This window comes from Cavia porcellus, unplaced genomic scaffold (assembly GCF_034190915.1).
Source record: "Cavia porcellus strain 051 isolate PalLab524CR breed Dunkin Hartley unplaced genomic scaffold, mCavPor4.1 scaffold_30, whole genome shotgun sequence".
Taxonomy (NCBI): Eukaryota; Metazoa; Chordata; class Mammalia; order Rodentia; family Caviidae; genus Cavia; species Cavia porcellus.
The window spans coordinates 6,638,433-6,659,584 of NW_026947513.1; the positions used below are offsets into that span (position 1 = coordinate 6,638,433).

The 21,152-nt window shown below is 39.8% G+C and overlaps 1 protein-coding gene across 1 annotated transcript in view; it reads right to left on the reverse strand.

Moving 5' to 3' along the window:
* The window catches only part of Ppargc1a (PPARG coactivator 1 alpha), a 615,371-nt gene that overhangs the window by 524,294 nt on the left and 69,925 nt on the right, over positions 1–21,152 (reverse strand). The gene's annotated exons all lie outside the window — the stretch shown is intronic.

Here is a 21,152-nt window from a genome sequence, read left to right on the forward strand (position 1 = left end):
CCACAAGTTTGAAGCCATCTAAGGAATCTGACAGAGACTCTGTCTCAGAATAAAAGAAATTTTTAAAGAGAGCTGGAAATTTAACTCAGTGGTAGAATGCATCTGTATTCAATCCACAGTACTGCAAACAAACGGGAAAGGAAGGAGGAGGAGGAGGAGGAAGAAGAAGAAATCTGTTCCTTTTCTGTGCCTTCTAACTCTGACCAGGCTCACAAGATGGCTAAGCTGGGATTCTACCCAGGAACACTTTAAGAGGAGAGAAATAAGTGACTGAGGATCATTACTTTATGTGCATGCTTGTAGGGAAGCGACAAGGTTGTATGTTTCTAAACTCCTGCATTCTGCTAGTACATACGTTCAAAATAGATCATAACGGATAAAACTGTTCAGATGTGGCTGAAGTTCTTTGGAAAAGCAATTGCTGTCAAGAGAAGCATTTGGGTTAATGGTTGGTTATCACTACTAAGAGCCCAAAGTTTAGTAGCCACTTCTATGTAAGGAAAAGTGAACACCTGAAGAAGAAATGGGGGTACTCACAGGAAAACAGAGAGGGAGCACCATGCATTCACATCATCAGAGAAATGGGTAGCAAATGGCTACTTCTGAGCCAGATTTGTCACAATGATCAAGTTGTTTAGGTAAGAATCAAGATTGAAAGAGCAAACACTGAAAGTTTCATTTTAAAGGCACTTATTTAATAACTTAAGTATAAAAGGCTCACATTCTAGAAAATTCCAGATAAAATGGGCTTTACATTGAGCTCTGTTACGTCAAGAATCTAGCCAACTAAGTTACCCCTGCCTGCAAGCAGCTCTGGGGTTTCAATTCGGAAAGATGAAGATAATTCTCACTTAATGTCAATAAGAATAAGTAATATGGAAAGAATACATGTAAAAAAGACTCTTCCATATATACTTTTATCTGAAACTGGGTAACTAAGATCCTTATCATGATGGAATTCAATCTGGAGTTTATTACTTCAAGATACAGCTTTGTAATTTTAAGGCAGATCTCCTGAACAAAAGCTTTTAAAATATAAATATACCATTGTATATATTTGTACCATATAACATATGTCAGGAACATCTTATAATTCCTTTAAAAAAAGGAATTTTCCTTTCTTGCTTGCTTAGAAATAGAAGTTAATCTCTATAGACATTCTTATTAGCATGTAGACATGTATTGATATCTGTACTGCTTCGTTAACACAACATTGTTGGTTCTTTGTTGCTGGAGACAAAAGAGAAACTGCGAATCTAGTTAGTTTAGGCTCCTTTTGTGTTTGAAAAGACAAGCGATGCTTTGAAACAAGTCGGAATGACCAGAAATTGTAAAATATTCCAATAAACAGGGACAATCCCTATAATTACCCAGTAGACCCTCCCAGTGTGTGGCTAGGAAATGCAGCCTCTGAATCCAGAAACACAAACGTCCTCTCTCCCCAATCCACCATATTTCTGTGCATTTACCTACACTTTCTACATGGAGAAGAGCAAAATTATGTAAGTAAGGTTTTCTAAAAATACCTTCCTATATCCTGCCAAAATGATGGAGATATTCCTCATTTACTTTCAAGGCACAGAAACCTAAATGCTTTGCTGTATGTTAAGATGTGAGGCATGAACCTTCTTCACCAGCTGGGTCAAAGGCGAACTGGAAACTACAGTAAGAAGGAATGAATTCTGAACTCCATTTGCATAATAACTGGACTTCTCTGACTCCAACTCGGTGATCTGTGAAAGGGGCAGTTTTGAAGTACTATACAATCTTAAGTTAGCAATCCTGAAACATAGCTATGGATGGGACGGCCACAGAAGGCTAGCGGACACTTTCAGTAAGTGATAAGATATTTTGTAGTCATAGTAACCTGCATGCAACTTTAGAACTTTTTTTAAAAAAATCTTTTCTCCTCTTTCCTCTGATACCACTTGTAGTTTTCTCTTTTTATGTGTATTGTTATCTGAAGCTGGGTTCCCCACCATCGCAGAATTGATTTTTAGAGTTTATTTCTTCAGAATACAACTTTGTAATTTTTAGGCAGATCCTCTGAACAAAGGCTTTTAAAATATAAATACACTTCTGTATATATCTATATCATATAATTTATACCATATAAAATGTGAAAAAAGACCTAAGAGTTCTATTCCCAATGAGCTGTGGCAATAAACTGATTAATATTTTAATTAACTGCTTAAGCACCGTGTGGAAGGGAAGTAGTTGAAACCTAACGTGTGAAAGTTAGAACTTGAAACAAAACCAGCACGTGGTACATCCATCAAGAGATGCCACAGAAACAGAGGAGATGGGCGGGGATGGTACTTTTCTTAGAGCCTTTTGACTCACTTTCTCTCAAAGAGTTTTCTTCTCCTCTTTAAAAAAGACACACAAACTCTCCTGTACTAGTGAGCTTTTCCCCATTGCTGGATACAATATGCAAAAGCCATAATTTAAAGAAGCAGAGGTTTAATTCTGCTCATGGTTCAGGGGATTCAGTTCATGGTAAGCTTGCTCCAAGGCAGGAACGTCATGGTTGAAGAACAGTACAATGTTCCCGTGATCAATCATGTTTTTGAAGCCCCACTCTGAACACAGGAGACTTTGGGGTGACATTCTAGATCTAACCCATAACCCTCCCGACAATGGAATGGAGACTTCAGAGATTCCTGAGCCACACTCTGCCACCTCTTCAGCCTCCCACCCCCACCCCAACAAAGTCTGCCAATGCCTCTGCAAAGAGAACTGCACCTGGGCACACTGGTCATCTCTTCCCAAGGCCACAGCATGTAGAGATACGTGGCAAATGCTCTCAGTGTTAATGGAAAAGAAAGACTGGAAGAGAAGGGTGAGAACATGGATAATCGTGACTTCCTTCTTTGGGCTTATTTCTGAGTTGCCAATGTTTTAATTCAATATGTACATCATTTTTATACTGAAAAAAAGTTATTTTTAAAAAGTAATTAAAATCTAACCACATCCCACTTCATGCTCAAATTCTGAACATGGTTGTTCAGTCAGGAATCAGGAACATTTTCTTATAACAGGTCATTTTCACTGATAAGGGCAAGAGGTGCAGGGAACAGTCTCACTGGCATAATAGTTACAGGTAAATTAACTTGACTTGGTGTAATAGCAACACTTTACATCCTAAAGTTGTTTGCCAATCACTGTCTTGCTTATCCTTGTCGTAATCCTGCAAAGCAAGTCAGAGAAGCAGGACAATGTCCAGCATAATACACAAGAAAACTGAAACTCCAAGGAACAGAAAGAGTGCTTGGGGTCACACAGCGAAAGAAATATAAAGTACCACACTCATTCACTTTTTAAAAACATGATATCTGGGAGCATGCCATGCTTTTTTAACACCCTGCAAAGCTGTAGCTATAAATGCAGCAAGAAGAATTTTGGCATATTTGCTGTTGTATAATTATTCAAGGAGGCACAACCACCCCGTCAACACATCTGACTAAGACACAATGAGGAGAGACAGCCCAGACTTTGATGCCCACCAGCCTGTCAACTTAACAGGGGCTCCATGACTCAAGATCACATCCTGGGCCCCCTGTTACCCATGATGGGAGAGACCAGCAGCAGCAGAGAGGGGATGGTGTTCAGTGGTCTGTGCAGCATTGAATACTATACTATCTCCTTTTCAATCCTGTTCTCAGTCTCTGGAATCACATCAAATCAAAAGTCTTGGCTTGAGGATAATAAGCCTTTCCCACCCCCATGAACATTCTGAGACTCCATATTCTTTTTTTAACAAGTTTCAGGCTCATTGCCTACAACAGGCATTAGTAGTATCTACCTAAATATATCAATTTTTGGTGTTCTTTTAACCTTTTTGGTATCCTTCTTATAACAAGTGATATCGACTTTTCCATTTGGTAACATGAAATTTCTTATTGTATGCATTTCTAAAGGTTAAAAAAAGTTGTTAGATTAAACCATATGAAACCAACCAACTTGTCGTCGTTTGGATGGGTGAATGAGTGGGTGGGTGGGTGGCTGGTTGATGGATCTCAGACCAAAAATGGTTCAAAATATCCACTTACATTGGCCTGGTCTAACAGATGAATATATCATAGATAGTTATGGTATAGGTAGAATAAAAGATATGGATTTATGACATATCTAGAAAAGCACCTGTAGATAACCCAAACAAGAGATAGTAGATGAGTATATTCAACTTAAGAACTTTAATATTAAGATGAACATGTTATTAAATTGTCCTGTTCTCAACAGAAAGACCCTTGAATCATGATAATTTGATTCTCAATGCAATACAAGCAAAGGCATCTGGTTTCTGTAGCTTGTGTTTCACTCCGGTTCAGGGTGAGCTCCAGAGGAGAACAGGTGCTCCGGCCCATGAAACAGGTCAGGCAGGGAACCAGAACAAGAGCCAGGGATGCCCAGCCTCCTTCCCTGCATCACCTTGCTCTGGGCTTCTTTCATCTTCATTATGTAAGCTGTGTTATAGCACAAGAGAAAAACCAGAGCCTCTGTAGTCTTTCAGAAATCATTTCATCCTTCCTTCAAACCTTCCACCTTTCCATCTCTAACACACTTCCTCCAGAAAAATCAAGTTGCCTTGAAGAGGGTTCTGAATAGTAGTTACTACCTTTTATCTGCACCGTGTCTGAACCCAACTACTACCTCTCCAGCATCAATGAAGAAAAGACAATCGGAGAAAAGGACGAGGGTCAGTTACAGCTTCCCCAATGGAACACAGCAAGTTGGCAGGACAGGTTCATTTGTACATGAGGCTGCCCTACTTCTGAAACCCTTAGAGTTACTTATAGAAGGGACCGAAGAAGAGTGTGTCTCTCTATCTTGACCCCAGGTTTGGGAGGAATGTGTGCATTGTTTGTTATATGAAGTTTTCCTGGAAAGCTCCAGGCTCAGTCCACTCCTCCCAAGCCAGTAGCTAACATAAGGTCCATAAGCTACCATTTACTTCCAAGTCTTATCTTGACCAACTCTGTGACCTTGCAAATATCACTGTGTTGCTTTTGAGCTTAAATACCAAATGAGGGAGTTGCCCTAAATCACTGATCTAAATCTGTGCCAGTTGTCTATTTGTTTCGCTTTGAATTCTTGTTTTTTCTCAATTTTTTTATTGCCAAAGACCAAACCCAAGGCTTCATGCTAGATAGGCGAGCACTCTACCACTGAGGTAAAACTCCAGCCCCAGGGGCTTTACATAAATGCCCATGACTAGGAATTGTTGGATGGCTCAGTGTGTGTTGAGTTTGAATGTCTGAGTTTTCCAAGTGATTCTCATATGCCTCCCAGATTGAGGATATCTGGCTTCGATTATCTTGAAAGTTCTTTCTAGCTCTCCCACTCTTGAGTCCTTGGTCATAATGGGGATGTATATGCCTCTCCTGTTTCATGTGTCTGCACAGCCTTGGTTACTAAACGGTTTTGCCTTTGCTACAATTCGACCACTTTGCTTCATCTAGCCACCTAGCACTATCAAAGACTTGAAGTTCATTTTTCTACCAAAATGGTGAAACACATAGGCTTTGGAGCCACACAGCCTCAATTCTGTACCCTACTGCTACCGCCTTGAGAAAAACCACTCCATCTCCTTGAGACTCAATATCCTCTCTCCCAGAAATGGGGGTCACAATACGCATTTCATGGGTCACTGTGAGGAGCCAGATGTATGTGAAGCACAAAAGAGGAATACAGAGCAGTTACCAATCCCTCCCTGCAGCTCGGAAGTGAGAGGAATCTGTACACACAGAAGAACAAGCTGGAGAAGTGCCAGATTGGATTTTTCTAGACTCCCTAAGTCTTTGGCTGAGCAGATCAGTGCCAGCCAGAGAGATACTTAGAGCTTCAAAGCATAGCTTGCCCACCATGAGCGGCAGCGTCCTCCCTCTCATCAGCTGCAGAGAGGCAGAAACACAATCCGGTTCTACGCCGTGGAAGAGAGATGCTACAAGTGTGAACTCACAGAACCGCAGGCCACAAGATAAGTAGGCCAGTGCTGGACTCCTGCAGCCAAAAGAGCAGAGGAAAGGAGGTGTGCGGTCAAAGGGAGCTAATGAGGAAACCGTCGGTCTAGTGATACAGGGCAAAGCGGTGTCTGCACAGATGGAGGAGGAAAAACACAAGCAAAATAAAAGATACTTGCCCTTTCCATCTTTGGCAGAGCCACCGAATGGATTTCTCTGACCACTGAGAATAAGCAGACAGGAAAATGCTCAGCTCTGAAGCTGGAAGTGAAATTGTTGCTACAAATTAGTGTGTGCTATCAACACACAAGAAAAAGATGAGAAAAGAACATGCTAAAACGATGAGACTGTGCTTATCTCCAAGTGTTAAACTTGCGGGTCATTTCTAGCTTTTTTCATATGTAATACTACAGAATGCACCACTATAACAAATAAAAATGTCTCTTTTGATCATCCAATATTGAAAGGAAAAAACGATGCATGTTATGCATGTTCATGAGGGGAAGGTGAAGGACAGGAGGAACAAGCAGTTGCTTGTGGGTTAAGGAAAGAAAGGTAGAGAGCTAAGGTCTCAGTGAGAGAGCTGTGCTTTTAAGAATCAATCAAATGATATATATGTGTAAAAGCCCTGCGTGATTAATGTACTAATTATGTACTGGAAACATAGACTAATAAAAAATAGATCAAGTGAAAACTTGAGGGGTCATTGTCTTAGTCACTTTCCCCCTGCTGGGACAGAATACCCGATACCCACATCTTAAAGGAGGAGAGGTTTGTTTGGCCTCACAGTTTCAGGCCATGGCTGGCTGGCTCTGAGACAGAAACAGCATGGTGGAGGGGAATGACAGAGGAAGGTGGCTCAAACCACAGCATCCAGGAAGCAGAGAGAAAGAGGGGAGGAGCCAGGAAGGGAGATAAACCTTCCCAGGCCATACCGCAGGACCAACATCTAAAACCAAGTCAACAGTGAACTAATCCATTCATGAGTACTGCACCCCAATGACCCAATCACCTCCAGGTACATGAGGCTTTGGGGGCACACTTTAGATCTGAGCCATAAAAGTTACTCATCAATGGAACTACATCAATGAGATGATTCTAGGGTCAGAATTTTCCACTGCAAATAGTATGTAATCTGCAGTTCATATTTTCACCTTTTTGGCTTACAATACAGGTAGTGTCTTTTCCAGTGTTTTAGACACTGTTGGAAATTTCTGTGCAAGAACGAACACAAATAAATCACTAAAGGATGCCCATGAAATTCCTTAGCAAATTAATCTAGACCTGTATACAGGCAGATAGAAATTGACCCTTCTTGAAACATCACTCGTCAGGATTGTTCCTAACCTAAAAATACATGAACCCTCATACAGGATGCCATGGATAGCTAAAAAAGCAATCCCAGACACAGGTGTTAAAAGTTCTCTATGATGTTCAAAATTCTTCCTGTGGTGAATAAATAGTGCTTAATGCCCCTGGAAAGGGACAGACTTCCCATGTGGGAAGGTCTCTATCTGCACTGAGCGCAGGTTAGTTTCTTTTCATCTCTTTGCACCTACCAGCTTTACCCCTACCCGCTGGCCTGCTGGTACAGACGGGCAGGGGAAGTTGGAGAACCAGTCCCTCTTATCACTCTGTCCTTGGAGACTTTTCCATGTGGCCTGGCTGCCAGAAGTCATGAAGAAACCTGCGTCCATCATCAGGCCTGTCAGGTTGAAGGATGGGAAGACTTCTAGAGAAAATAGCTAAATATCCACCATTAAAACTCCTTGTTGATTTTTACCTCCCAAGACACTTTCAATCTAGCCCCAAATGTTAAATTTTGGACAAAACAGTATCATTAAAACAGAAAGTCGATTTGGGGTGGGTTTAGATTAGTGTTAAGATTTGTGAAATTTAGACTCCACACATTTCAATTAAATGGTACATCGATCCATGTACCAAACTGTACTGAAATCTGCTCAAAGCCCCATTTGTCAAGTTTTATCTGCCACCATTTGGATTCAAGATGACAGACTGAGTTATAAATCCAATTCAAGATGGGACTTACACCGTGCGGTGTATAAAATTTTATCAAAATCAGTCAGCTTCTCCAACAGTTGAACAAGGGATAGACCAAAAAGACAGCTAAAAAAGAAAATGTCATGTCACCTAGCCAAAGTGAGAACTGTGCTTACATGGGTCATTTTGTATCAATTAATTCACTCAACAAATAATTTTATTAGCACCAACTCTGTGCCAGGTGGGAATAAGAGCTAGGGCATGGGAAAAATCAGGAGGCAGAAAAGAAGCTTACATGGGAGGATGATTAAATAAAATCGTTAAAAACTGAGACCAGGGCCACCAAGGAAATAAGAAGGGCACTCTGGTTAAAAAAAAAAAAAAAATACTTGGCCTGCTTAGACAAGTAGGTAGGGAAGCCTTCTCTGCAGAGAGGTGTTTAAGTTGAGATACAAGGATGGATTAGAGCAGCTACAGGAAGACCCAAGGAAGAGTATGCTAGACAGAAGAAAATGCAAGTAATGGTCGCAGTGATATCCGTCCTGCTCTGAGGCAGGGTCCCACAGAAAAAAAGGGAGGCAGAGCAAGCCCCTGGGGGCGTCCAATGCCAAGTAGTGACTACTGTATAGTGGTATTATATTTTAGTTATATTATAGTACAACTAAAACAGTCAGAAACCATTGTGTACATTATGCAAAATAATAATGAACGATTTCACCAGAAAGAACACTGCAAATGGGGCTTTTGTTCCTCTTCAAAGGCTTCCCAGTCACACCCAACAATACCAAGCAGCCCATCCATTTTTTTCCCCCTTTTTTCTGGTACCAGGGATCGAACTCATGACCGCCTGCTTGCAAGGCAGGTGCTTATGCCACTGAGCTAAATCCCCAGCCTCTGCCCATCCATTTTTAATTCCTTGAGAAATTATCATTTTTAAACATTACCTCATTAAAAGCTCTTCAGTGTGATACATGGTCATGCATCAGTTTACAACAGGAATACATTGTGAGAACTGAGTTAGTAGGTGATTTCATCACTGTGTAAATACTGCAGGGCGTATTTACAGAGTTGGAAGTCCACGGTGTCCCAAGGCAGGAAATCTCATGTGACCATGGTTATGTGTGGCCCATCATTGACTGAGACGTCGTTATGTGGTGCATGACTGTAGGTTGTTAATGCATTTATCACACGGAAGCATATAAATTTTCCTCTGTGCATAGGGCAAGAGCCCTCTGTAAAATCAGTTAACCCCAAAAGCAATGAGGTATTTAGTGCACGTCCCATGGAGCAAATGGCACATGGGCACTTACACCGTGGAGGGAGTGAAGAGGAGGGGTTAAGAAGCAGCCAGCTCTCCATGAAAGCTCGTCACCTCACATTAGGGACACACCCAATCTGCTCCATGGGTAGTTCAATTTTGCAGTTCTCAAAAGAAGGTGCCGAATTGTAAAAGCATTTTGTCATTTTTCAATCACCAAAGAAGTTGTAAATTTTAAAGTTTTCTTGATCACTTTTAAACCACTTGGAAAATAAAACATTTGCACAAGAGTTTTCCTAACTAGCTCACTGTGTTCTTTGTTGTGTCTAAGATGAAGGAATTCACCTTTGCAAAAGATCAGTGTTCTAGAGATATTTATTGATGACTAAAAGAGAGGACATACTTACTCATTACTTTAGTGCAGCATATCTAGCTATAACTTTACCTAGCTGTTCACAAGCCCATATGTTAAGAGCTATATTTCTGGGTTGGAGACTCTTTTCATGATAAATTTAAGGATATCCCTTCCAAAACAATAACTAAATGTTAGTTACATCCTAAGTTGTGCACAAATTTTAATTCTCTGTGAGCAATGTTTGATAGATAACTCTAAAATAAAATGGTCAAATGGCCTAACCTTTCAGCAATAAAATTGTGTGCAATAAAAATGCTGGAGGGCACCAGTTACCGAACTGTCATGGCCCGGAGAATTATTAGACACCATAATTCTGCACTACAAAACCAAATTTGGGGATTTTTTTCCAAGTGAAAAAAATCCAGGAAATTAAATGGAAAGATCTGTAGTAATGAAATATTAAATGCAATTTCAAGTGCATGAAAAGGTCATAAGCCCCCTAAAAACAGAAGGAGAGAGAAAGATTTCTAGAACAACATTAATTTCATACTTCATATATGCCTGGGCTTAAATACCCTTGGAAGCCAATCCGGTCCAAGAAGAAGGAGGAGAGGATAAGAATGCAAGGGCAGGAGGGAGAAAGGAGGAGCCTGGACAGAGGAGAGCAGGAATTAAGAGTAAATAAGCATGGAGTTTGGTCAAAAACATTTCATTGGTTTTGCAAAGTTGAAGCCATATTGTATAACAGTCTATCGACCCCAGCAAAGTAAGTAGACTCCCACCATTACATGTCAGTTGTACTTAAAGTTCAGCCTGATTCTTACACCTCACACTGCTATAACTCTGGCTCCTCTTTTTAACTTCACCATAACTGACTTCCAATTCTGGCCACAGAAAGTGGGTATCACACTATGGACCGGTGGACATCTGGAGCTAGTCAGCAGAGAAGTGCCTCTGTGATGCAGGCTACTGTAATTAAAAGCAACTGCAGAAAATTAGTAGCATCCATTCTGGGTGCAGCAATAAGATTTTGCATGGGTCAGATTTCTTGTTGCTGTGACCAAATCCCTGAGCAAATCAACTTCAAGGATAAGAAGTTTGTCTCACAGTTTCAAAGGTTTTAGTCCATGATTGATTGGCTCCACAGAAGAAACGTTGTGACAAAAGGCATGGCACAGGAGAAATGCTCAACTCATGGCAGCCAAGAAGGAGAGAGCTCAAGAAGAGAGGGCCGGAAACTAGGTATGGTCTCTAAGGACACACTCCCGTGACACACCCACCACCCAGAAGTATGCTGCACTAATGTCCTAGGCATCTCTCAAACCAATCAAATTAACAATCAAGATCCCCCACCACATTCCATCATCTCCTTAGTAACATGTCTGTAAACAAGAGGAAGGGAGAGATCCAGAGAAACTTTTAAGGCAACGTTTTCTGATAAAAAAAAAAAATTACTAAGTGAATAAGACAGTTCAGTGCTAACATCACGCCCCCTACACTGAGGGCTGATACACAGTCTTGGCAGAACATTGTTTACAGACGCACAAAGAGAACACCTTTAACACCTAGCCACCTGGCCAAGGCCAGCACTCACCCAGTCTTACTCTCTTCCTTCATATGCACTGCAGAAATAAGATGATCTGTAATTTATGGTTGCTGTAACTTGAAAATCTAAATGGTACATGATGAAATCATTTTCTTGAAAATACCAATCTGTGTGGTTGTAATACTGGATGGCACAAAAAAAGATTTATATTTATGGCCAATTTTTATTTATGCTCACCTATTTATAAATTGTGCTACAACTTCAATAACCATGGTTAAAAAAGAATAACGTCACTTCTAACCACTGCCTTTGACTGTGAAAACAATTTCACCGTAATAGATAACACTAAAATACTCCAAGAATAATCTATAAATGAATCCTGGATTACTCGTCTAAAGATGGTAGTTATAAATGATTACATGAAAGAGTTGATGTTACTTTGAAAATCTCAGAGTCTGTCTATGGATTTTTGTATTTTATATGTAACATTTTTATGAAGTGATTTTGCCTTCACATAATAGCTTTCATCTTCAAAGCACTTCACAAATATGAACTAGTTACATAAAAAGCTATATTACTGTAAAATCAGAAAATAGGAAAGCTGCAGTTCTAGCTACACTCACGCTCACACATTCCATACCGTTACTCTACAGCACAGGTTATGTGCTTAAAATGCATTTAATTAACATTGTTTTTAAAAATCCAAAGAGTTAAAAAGCCTATAAGCACCTGCCTGGCAAGTGCAAGGTCTTGAGTTCGATTACAGGAAAAAAAAAAAAAAGCTTTTAATATACCAGAATATTATTATTTTCTATAATAATTTTTATTTGACTAAATTGTGAAGTTTAAAGAAATTAGACTTATTATGATATATCTCTGCATTCTTCTATCTCATAAAAGCTGTTAAATGTCTAAAAAATGTTCAATTTAGCATATTAATATTGAAAAACATTGCATGTACTTCAATGAGCCAGGGTTAAACAAACTATAGCATATCTATATAGATAATATCAATTATAATATAGCCAATCATAAATCTGTTTTTGAAAAAATATTTAAATACATAGAGAATTTTCACAGTGTATTAGTTTTTAAAAGGTCCCAAGACTCTTTACGGCCTGTGATGGAAATTCTGAATTTTGTATAAAAAAATAATTATATATAAATATGTAAGTAAATTGGATGAAATAAATGTGTATAGTGGGTGTACATAGCTTCATTCTTTTGTTTGGACTTTACTATTAAAGTGCTCTATAATAAAGTATATAGTACTTTTAAAAATCAAAATCATGTTATTTAAAGGAAAATATAATTACAATCCTCACCTTCAAGAACTCTGGTGGACACTCTGCTGGACAGCTAGACAAGGCCAGTCCACCCTGTTTGAGAGTAAAGAGGGCAGGAGAGATGGAAGTCATTCCTTCCACTGCTTCTACTCAGGTAGAAGTTCAGAGAAGAAGGAAAAAACGCCATGGCCTAAGTTTTGCAAAATAAGCAAGTGCTCGATAATGACACAGAGAGAGCAGTCCAGAGAGAAAAAAATGACACGTAAGGGTGGAGAAACACGGGACACAGGAAACAGAAGAGAAAGCGAAGAGCATCTTTGGGGCAAAGAGTGGCCAAGAATCTGAGACGGTGCTGGTGGAGGAGGCTCATGGCAGGTCACCACGGAAGGCCTGATTACTGTGGAACAGCCCAGTGCCTGCCATCACAGAGCTGCTGAGAAGGGGGCGTGGGGAGGGCGAAACTCCAGGAAGCAAAGGGAGTGTGTGAGTCATACAGCTCACTCTAGCAGGAACAAGGAGAGAACTGGAAGTGAAGCCAGAGTCGGGGCTATGGGTTGGGGGACTCCCGTGGGTTCGTCCCAAGCAGAAACTGTGGGATTCAAAGCAGACAAGGTGTTCCATTCAGACAAGAGCTGGGGCTCAGCAGCAGGGCACTTGCCTGGCATAAGCATGCCCATGGATTGGAGCAGCAGCACCACAGAAAATAAAGAATACACAGGTCTTAGTGGTCAGCTAGCCAAAGAATGAAAAAGCTGTCTAAGATAATTGCTAGGTTACTAGATTGAGTGATGGCGTGAACAGTGGTACTATTGCCAGAAGAAGGAGATTTGGGCGAAGAGCCAGTGACTCCGCCTTGTAAAGTACAGAACTAGAGACAACTGCATATCCAGGTAAAAATAAGTAGCAGACTGCATGATGAGCACATGAGTCATAAGCAAAGAGTAGAGGACAGACCAGGGAACAATCAACACACAGCTGTGCTTTGCAATGAACTAATAGAATGAGTTCATTGAAAGGAACAGTTAGTGCTTATATTGTTTGATCAGTTTTGCATGCCTATACCTGGTAATCTGAGCAGCTGTTTTGAAGACAACAATACTCAATACAATAACTGTTGTTAATTTCTTATCTTCTTGTTTTTGAAATTCTGTATGATTTTTTAATTCTCTTTAACAAAAAAAAAAGAAAGAAATGGGTAGTATCTTAGTTAATTCTTGCTGGGACAAAATACCAGACACCCAAAGTTAAAGCGGGAAAAGTTTATTTAGGTCACAGTTTGTAGAGGTTTCAGTCCATAATCAGCTGGCTTCAAAGCCGGGTGGCAGATGGCAGAGGACCAACAGTTCCTGACAGCAGAAGACGGCAAAAGCAACAGAGCAAAGTGGGAAGAACAAGCCTCTTTTCCTGCCTTATATAACACGCAGGCTACCTGCCCTGGGGTGGGTATCACCACACCATCTCCCTGCCCTCCTCTTTAACAAGATGTTTATAAATGAGGAGCCTGGCCCCTGGCTGAGTCCTTTAGGTAAGTTTCTAATGAATACCACCCTAGGGCGGTAAGGGCGTGTTCTCTACACACTAGGATGTCGATCTGCTAAATTATCTAGTTAAGCTTCTAGACTTCTGAAACTGACAGTGAATCAACCATAATATGTGAAACAACTTCAGAAGATAGTGCACAATGATAGTCCAGAAACCTAGGCCATGTCTACTTTAGAAGAGACACAGAGCCAAAAGCACAACCAACACAGAATCGCTAGAAAGCATGAGATCCTGGAAGCTGAGAAACAAGAGATTTTCAGACTGTGACCCAAATTGTGAAAAGCTTCTGAGATCATGTAAGACAAGAACCGAAATACACAGCTTACGTTGGACGATGAAATCCTCTTTGGTTATTGCTGTGTAATTTCAGGGGGTGACATGGACAGAAGCTTGGAGGATTGGTGGTTTGATTCAGATTTCAGGAGCATGTGAGGGTTAGATAACCGTTTTATAACTCTAGCTACAAACAAAAGAAGACAGCACCAAATTAAAACTCAACACAGCACTAGGAGGGAAACTTTTCAATTGGTTAGTGGTGACTAGCTGTAATAACAATTACCACACAAAGATCAAGTAATCCTTTCTTATCTAGTGAAAATACAGTAGTCACATGGCCACAAAACACAGACGTAAAATATGTCCAAATGTCCAAATCTCAGCATTATCTAGCATAATTTCACTTTCACAAAGTCTTCTGTGAGTGTATTTCAAAAACTCCTGAGATCCCATTTCTAAAATCTTACCTCAAATTTTATATTACCCAGGTAATTGAAAGAGTTGGCTGACATAAAGAATTCCACTGATAGCTATAAATAATTTGAAATCAAAATTGAATTAATTTTTGCTTAAATTGCCTACTAAGCCTAAATTAACTGAATGATTCTTTCAGTTAGGTAGACCTGAGGATGATGAGATAAATATATCTATTGGCACAGTATAAAATCATTAAAGAAGTCTCTATAGAAATTTAAATTTAACTTTTGTTGTGGTTTTCACTGTGGCACTTAATTTAGTGTTCAGATCCTCAGCCCACAGTGGGGTCAAATGCTATTCCAGTCTTTCTTACATTTCACCTAGAAATATCAGTTTTCATTATATGCATTGAGATCCATTAAAAAGTTTTTTTCTAACCTGATAATTCCACTTGGGAATTTGTTGTGCAATAGGACAAAAATGCTACATGTGAAATATATATTCACTGGAAATTATCTAAAAGACTAAAACTCAAAACAACTGAAAAAAGTATCAATGAAAACAAAGTGCATAAACTGTGAACATTAACTTAATAGAATAATTCAGTCATTAAATGTGACACAAGCCTAAATAAAATGATTTGTTCACTTTAATTGCAATCACATAATTATAAATTATTTATGCAAATCAAAAAATTTCTTAATGTAATACATAAACTCCAAACAAGAAGAGTACTATGTTGTAGGAATAAGAATTGCTCTTGCTTCTCTTTTCAAACTTTCCTTTAATGTTCTTGAGAGCATTTAGAATTTAAAAAGAAGACAGGCAGGAGGGAAGGAGGAAGAAGGAAGAGGAAGGGGGAATAACTAAGAACCAAAAATCAATGGAAAACAGATCGTTCTAATAACAAAAAAATAAGAATTCTAAAAACGTACCTAAACACATTTTGTAGCCTATTTGTAGCCTGTGACTCACTCCAGCCTGAAGCCCTGTTGAGGGCTGATATCAGCTTAAATGGAGTTATCCATTTGCAGGTCTGACTCATTTAAACAATACTGACAGATACTGTGTTAGCTATATAGCCTGTGTCTGTAAATGTATTTTTGAAAGCTCTTTTTCACCAATTTTTCCAGAAAACAAAGAAATAAAGATGGCAGATGGTTCTATCATAAACTGTTAGTGAGATGGTGAATTAACAAATGCCTCTGTATGCTTAGCTGACTGTCATTTACAATAGACAATTATACCTTTGAGATATTTTCAGAAAAATTTTGAATACGCAAATAGAACACTAAGGTAGAGCTGGATCTATTTGTTGTTAACAGAACGTATTTCAGTGTTAAGGGATTTAGATTAACAAAGACTGTTTTCCAAAATTTCTATGGGAAGTGAACTTTCCCCACCTATTACAATGCCTCCTATGACAATTATTTCGCTTACTGTTTTGAAGGTCACACTCGTCAGAGGGGGGCTACAGAGCCAGAAGGGTTCGAAGCTAAGCTCCAATATTTTTAGCTCAGAGACCCTCCATGAGCTCCAGAAATGCTATGTGCTTCGGGTTCCTCATTTGCAAAACGGAGATGATAGTATCTATCTCACGAGGTCTTGTAAATATTAAGTGAGATTAATGTATGCTGAGCACTGAGAGGTATGTCTGGAACATAATAAGCACAGAGATGATGTTAGCTGTTATTACTACTAGATGCTACAGGGATAGCAGAGAAACCAGAGCTCTGGCCTTGAGGGAGTCAGCCTTTATTACTAATAATAATGATGACATAAATAAGGATCATGGTAACTATTAATATACTTTTCGAATGCCTACCATTATTTGCATGCATTAGTTCTTGCTATTACACTAAAACACATAAGGCAAGTCTTCAGGTCGTTCTATAGCTCCAGAAACTGAGGGGTAGGAGAGCATGTCCACTAGCAGGCATTCCCACAAGTACAGGGTCTGAGAGCTTTTCATCCTGAGGCTACAAATTAGAGAAAAACAAACATACTCTGTCTGCTTTCACAGTACACTACAAGGAAGAAGAGCTGGTGAGAGTTTATGACCTGCTTTTCTGTTGACCAAGTGATTTCGATGGAGTTTTTAATGCTATAGGAAAACTGGAGTAAACATTAACCAGAGCATGAGTTGTAACATTTTTTTTCCCTTTTCAGAAAAAAAGAAAATGATTGAAAGCAAGAGTTTCAACAAGCAAAATCTGAAAACTGTTAGCAGCTATGTCCTAAGAGTCCATGGAATATGATAATTCTTCAAATAAAACCGTGTGTCCAGCTGCAAAATATGATCAGAGGCCCAGGCAGGCACTTATGACTTCTTTTCCCCTCAAATATAAATTAAAAGTTCACTGTTTGAAAATTACTATGCTTACAAAAGAAGGTAGGATTTCTGGCAACTTACATAAATACTGATCCTTTTTAACCATTATTTTACAGAAGTCGAGGTATTTTTATCAGAGTGTTGATGCCATCATTTTTATTGTGGGAAATTAAGAAATATGGTGAAAAAAATCACTTTAAATTCTACAACCCCAAGCAAATACTCTTAATACTGGGGCGGTTTGCATACGTGATGCAGACCTGAGTACTTACACTCACCCACATGCCCCGGCGTGAAGTGCCAGTCACAGCCTGCAGCTTATATCATAACAATTTTTTGTTGTTGTCTAAAACTGCTCCTCTCATCTTGGGGTGCTGAATGTGCTCTTTTGTCCTGCTTGTTTTCATTTAACAGTGTATTAGGAGCACTCTCTATGGTATTAAATACTGCTTGAAACATACTTCGGGAGTAGCTCTCAGATTTTGATCTCTCACCTTTTAGAAAAGATCCAGCTCAGTGGTAGAGTGTGCGTTTAGCAGAGGCCCTGTGTCCAATACCCAATACCAAAAAATAAAAGCAGAGTCAAGAATTTTCTGTATCTCACACTTCTCTAACATGGTACGAGGTCAGCCCCATTTGGCACAGGTAAAGTTGTCGAGAGCAATTTAGGAACGTAATTAATTTTGCCTTAAAGCTTTCAGTTACAGGTAACTCCTTGTGTTTGCATTGTAGCAGGCCGGTTTCGAGTGTTTCACATCTTTTGATTATAAAAGCTTCCTTTCACTTTATTATTTTCCTCACCCATAATGTAGAAATATTATTATGAAGTTTTTCAAAAAGTAATTATTCCAGACAGTGATAACTTTTCCAAGTGTTTCTGAATAAATATCCTCCATAATACTGCATTTAGAGGACAATTTGTAGGTTTTTTTAAAATAGAAAACAGTCATCTCCCCAAAATTTGAGTTTGAGCTGCCCATAACTTGTTTGCAAGACATGTACTGTGTACCCAGAATTTTCAATCTACATAACATCTCTGGCTAATCATGCAAAATAAAGTTGTGACACTTTCATAAAGAAATACTTTCACCATTGGCATAAATTTACATCGAAACACACACACAAAAAAGATCTGTTTGGTACCAGTTATGTTGTAGTGCAACAATGTATACTCTCTCCTAGTTTGCTGAATCCCTGACTTAAAAAGGCTTTGTTGCAATCTAACTTTATTGCTTCTGGTTGGCAATTGAGCTGTACCTAGTGGATATGCTGATTTTTAAAAAAAGCAAGAAAGAGCTACAATAATGTTGTGGTCTCCTGAGAATACATTTATTTCCGCAGTATAAAACAAAATTAAATTCTTCAATCTCAAAAACTATTAAAAGGTTGTATTTAAAATGCATGAAGCATTAAAAAGACATCAAAATTAAAATAATCTCATAAATCTCTTCATTTAAAAGACTTATTAGAATACAGATTGAGGCAGAAAACAGCTGTCCGGCACTCCAGAACAGTAAATGATGACTATTTTAATTTTCTTTCATTTTTACCATTGAAAGTTCTTTTCCAGAATAATAGTATTGCTATAGCAAGACCAACTGTCCCATATATTTAATATTGGACTCTGAAAACACATTCACTGTATATTCTTTCCAAGACCAGTCCACCACACAGGACTGCGCTCCAACATAGGATACAGAATACACAAGCAGAAATTAGGTTTTCATGTACAATTGATCAAATTAGTTATTGTTCCAACTCAGCTTGCCAGAGCAATGGGGACACCCCCCAGGAAAACCTGGGTGAGAGTTTTATTGCATCCCTTTCTTCTCTGGATCTACAACCTAAGGAAAAACAGCCATGCAGGAAGGACAATCAGATGTGTCCAGTTCGCCATCAATCATTAACACCTAACTCTCCTTACAAATGACTGACAACCGCGAGAAGGTTTTTAATAGTCTCGCTCCATAGCCCATTATGTGTCAGTCTTGATTGTGCTGGGGTATTCCTGGGAGAACAATTAAACCATCATGTTGATTGCTCCTCAGTGCAGTTGAATCCTAAAAGGAGAACTGAAGAATGAGACAGCTGACCGCGAGGCCGTGGCCACTGGCCCCCGTGCATTCCTTAAGCATGTACTGTGAACCGAGCAGAGCTATTTTTGATAGAAAGCAGCCAGATACGCTTTGAAAGTCTCATAAGAAGATAAAAGGTGTGTTCCCATAAAGCCGCCTCCTATTTTTATCACCTCCCTTCCGCTGGTGGACTCTGACATCATTCCTCCTTAGCAGAGATAAGATTAGTAAACTGGGGCCTTTATTAGGAGCTGCTTAAACACCATTAATCCAACTGAACTGATGGCGTACCAGGTACCAGATCTTTTGCTGCCTTCTCTTTGCAGAAGACGACATGGATAGCAGCATTCGACATCTTTCCAGAAACAGCATCTATCTTTGTAATTCTGCACACTTTCCCGTTGCCTCAGCTTGGGCAGGCTGAGCAAAGCTCCTTATCTAAGACTGAAAAGGATAACAGGACTGCTCAAGTATAAAAACTGCAAGTATTTTATTTATCTCTCTTTCTTTCTGCTTAGATTACCATTATCTTTGGTCACTGAATTTTGTCTTTTAGGCTTTGTGTGAAGAGCCAAGTCAACCTGAAAGTTCAGCTCTAAGCCCAGTGGATTACTGTCTCTCACACACACACACACACCCTTCCCCCTCCTCCTCCTCCTCCTCCCCCTCCTCCTCCTCCTCCTCCCCCCCCTCCTCCTCCTCCTCCTCCTCCTCCTCCTGTCCTTTCTTTGGCTTTACCCTAGGGTTCACTTCCCCATGAATGGCTTTAGATGACTCTATGACCTTCCTTGAACAATATTTATACGGGTCCTACAAATGCCTCAGAAGCTACTACTTCCTTCCATGTAAGCCAAACAGACAGGCTGTCTAAAACCAGCCACAGCATCTGAGGAAATTACATAAAACAATTGCTAACAAGAATTTCGACTGTCTTTGTCCCTCTTTTGTTACAGCTGACGTGCGGCAATGTGGAAGCCACAGAGATGCAGTGAGGAGAGATCCCCACCTGATCAAGACAAGGAGGAGCTGGTACATGAGCACCCACTCCTCTGTGTGAGAAAGATTTGAGCAACAGAAATACTGATTCAGATCAGAAGACAGGTGCTGTGGGCATGCGCTGTTCTTCAGCCTAGGAGGTTCATGAAGAAGGATGCATGGGAATTCTATTATTAGCAAGTAGGGAAGAGGTCACATAGGATTATGGAACAGTATAGCAAACACAGGGAAGTTTCTGGAACATTGGTTGCCACCACTGTTGCTACTATTTCTGTCCCGTGAGCCCCATGTTCACAGTTCTTGCCATAACCACACATCTCCTATACCAGTATTAGCTTAATATTCTCTTTTTAAATTACCTCCATTTTTACAGAATAAATCTCTTTTTTAAAAAGCAATTCTGTGACACTATGTATGTATACATAGAAAGCCAGCATCTCTCTTGCCCCAAGTATAAGAAAAACTATAAAATAAACAAAAGGAGACAAAATAAAAACAATGAAATTGCAGTTAAAATCTGCTGTCTGAGACTAGCCTCCCCTTTACAAAGGTACAGGGTAATGGCAAGATATTAAAGACTTCCCAGTCCTAAACTAAGACTTCCTTCAAGGTCCTCTGAAGGTTGAAAGAGAACTCTTACCTGCCTGAACTGTTACTCAGGCTATTCGGCTCCATGTTAGTGCTCACCCACCAGCACGGTGGACCATGTCCCACTGTCTGGGAAACACTAAGAGTCCTCAGAACTAGTCACAAGAAGGATGTAAGATGTGAGATGGGAGGGAGATGTAGGACTCATGGAGCCCCGAAGTCATGCCAACTTGCTGGCCTTACACACAGTGCTGGGAACTTACTGCAGGAGGTAAATCTTTAAGTAGAAAACTGGTTATTGCATAAAAGATAAGCAGACAAAGAAGAGATGAAAAACTGAGATAACAGTTCATTTGAGAGAAGCCAAGGATCTTAACTGGAGTAACAAGGACAGGAAGGGAAGCAGGCGACGCTGCTCCCCAGCAGCACCCACCCTGCCTCACTCCGGGGGTGCACGGGGGGTGGTTCTCCAGCCTGTTCTATCCTTTGCGTGAACCAAGTCATTACTGCTGCATTT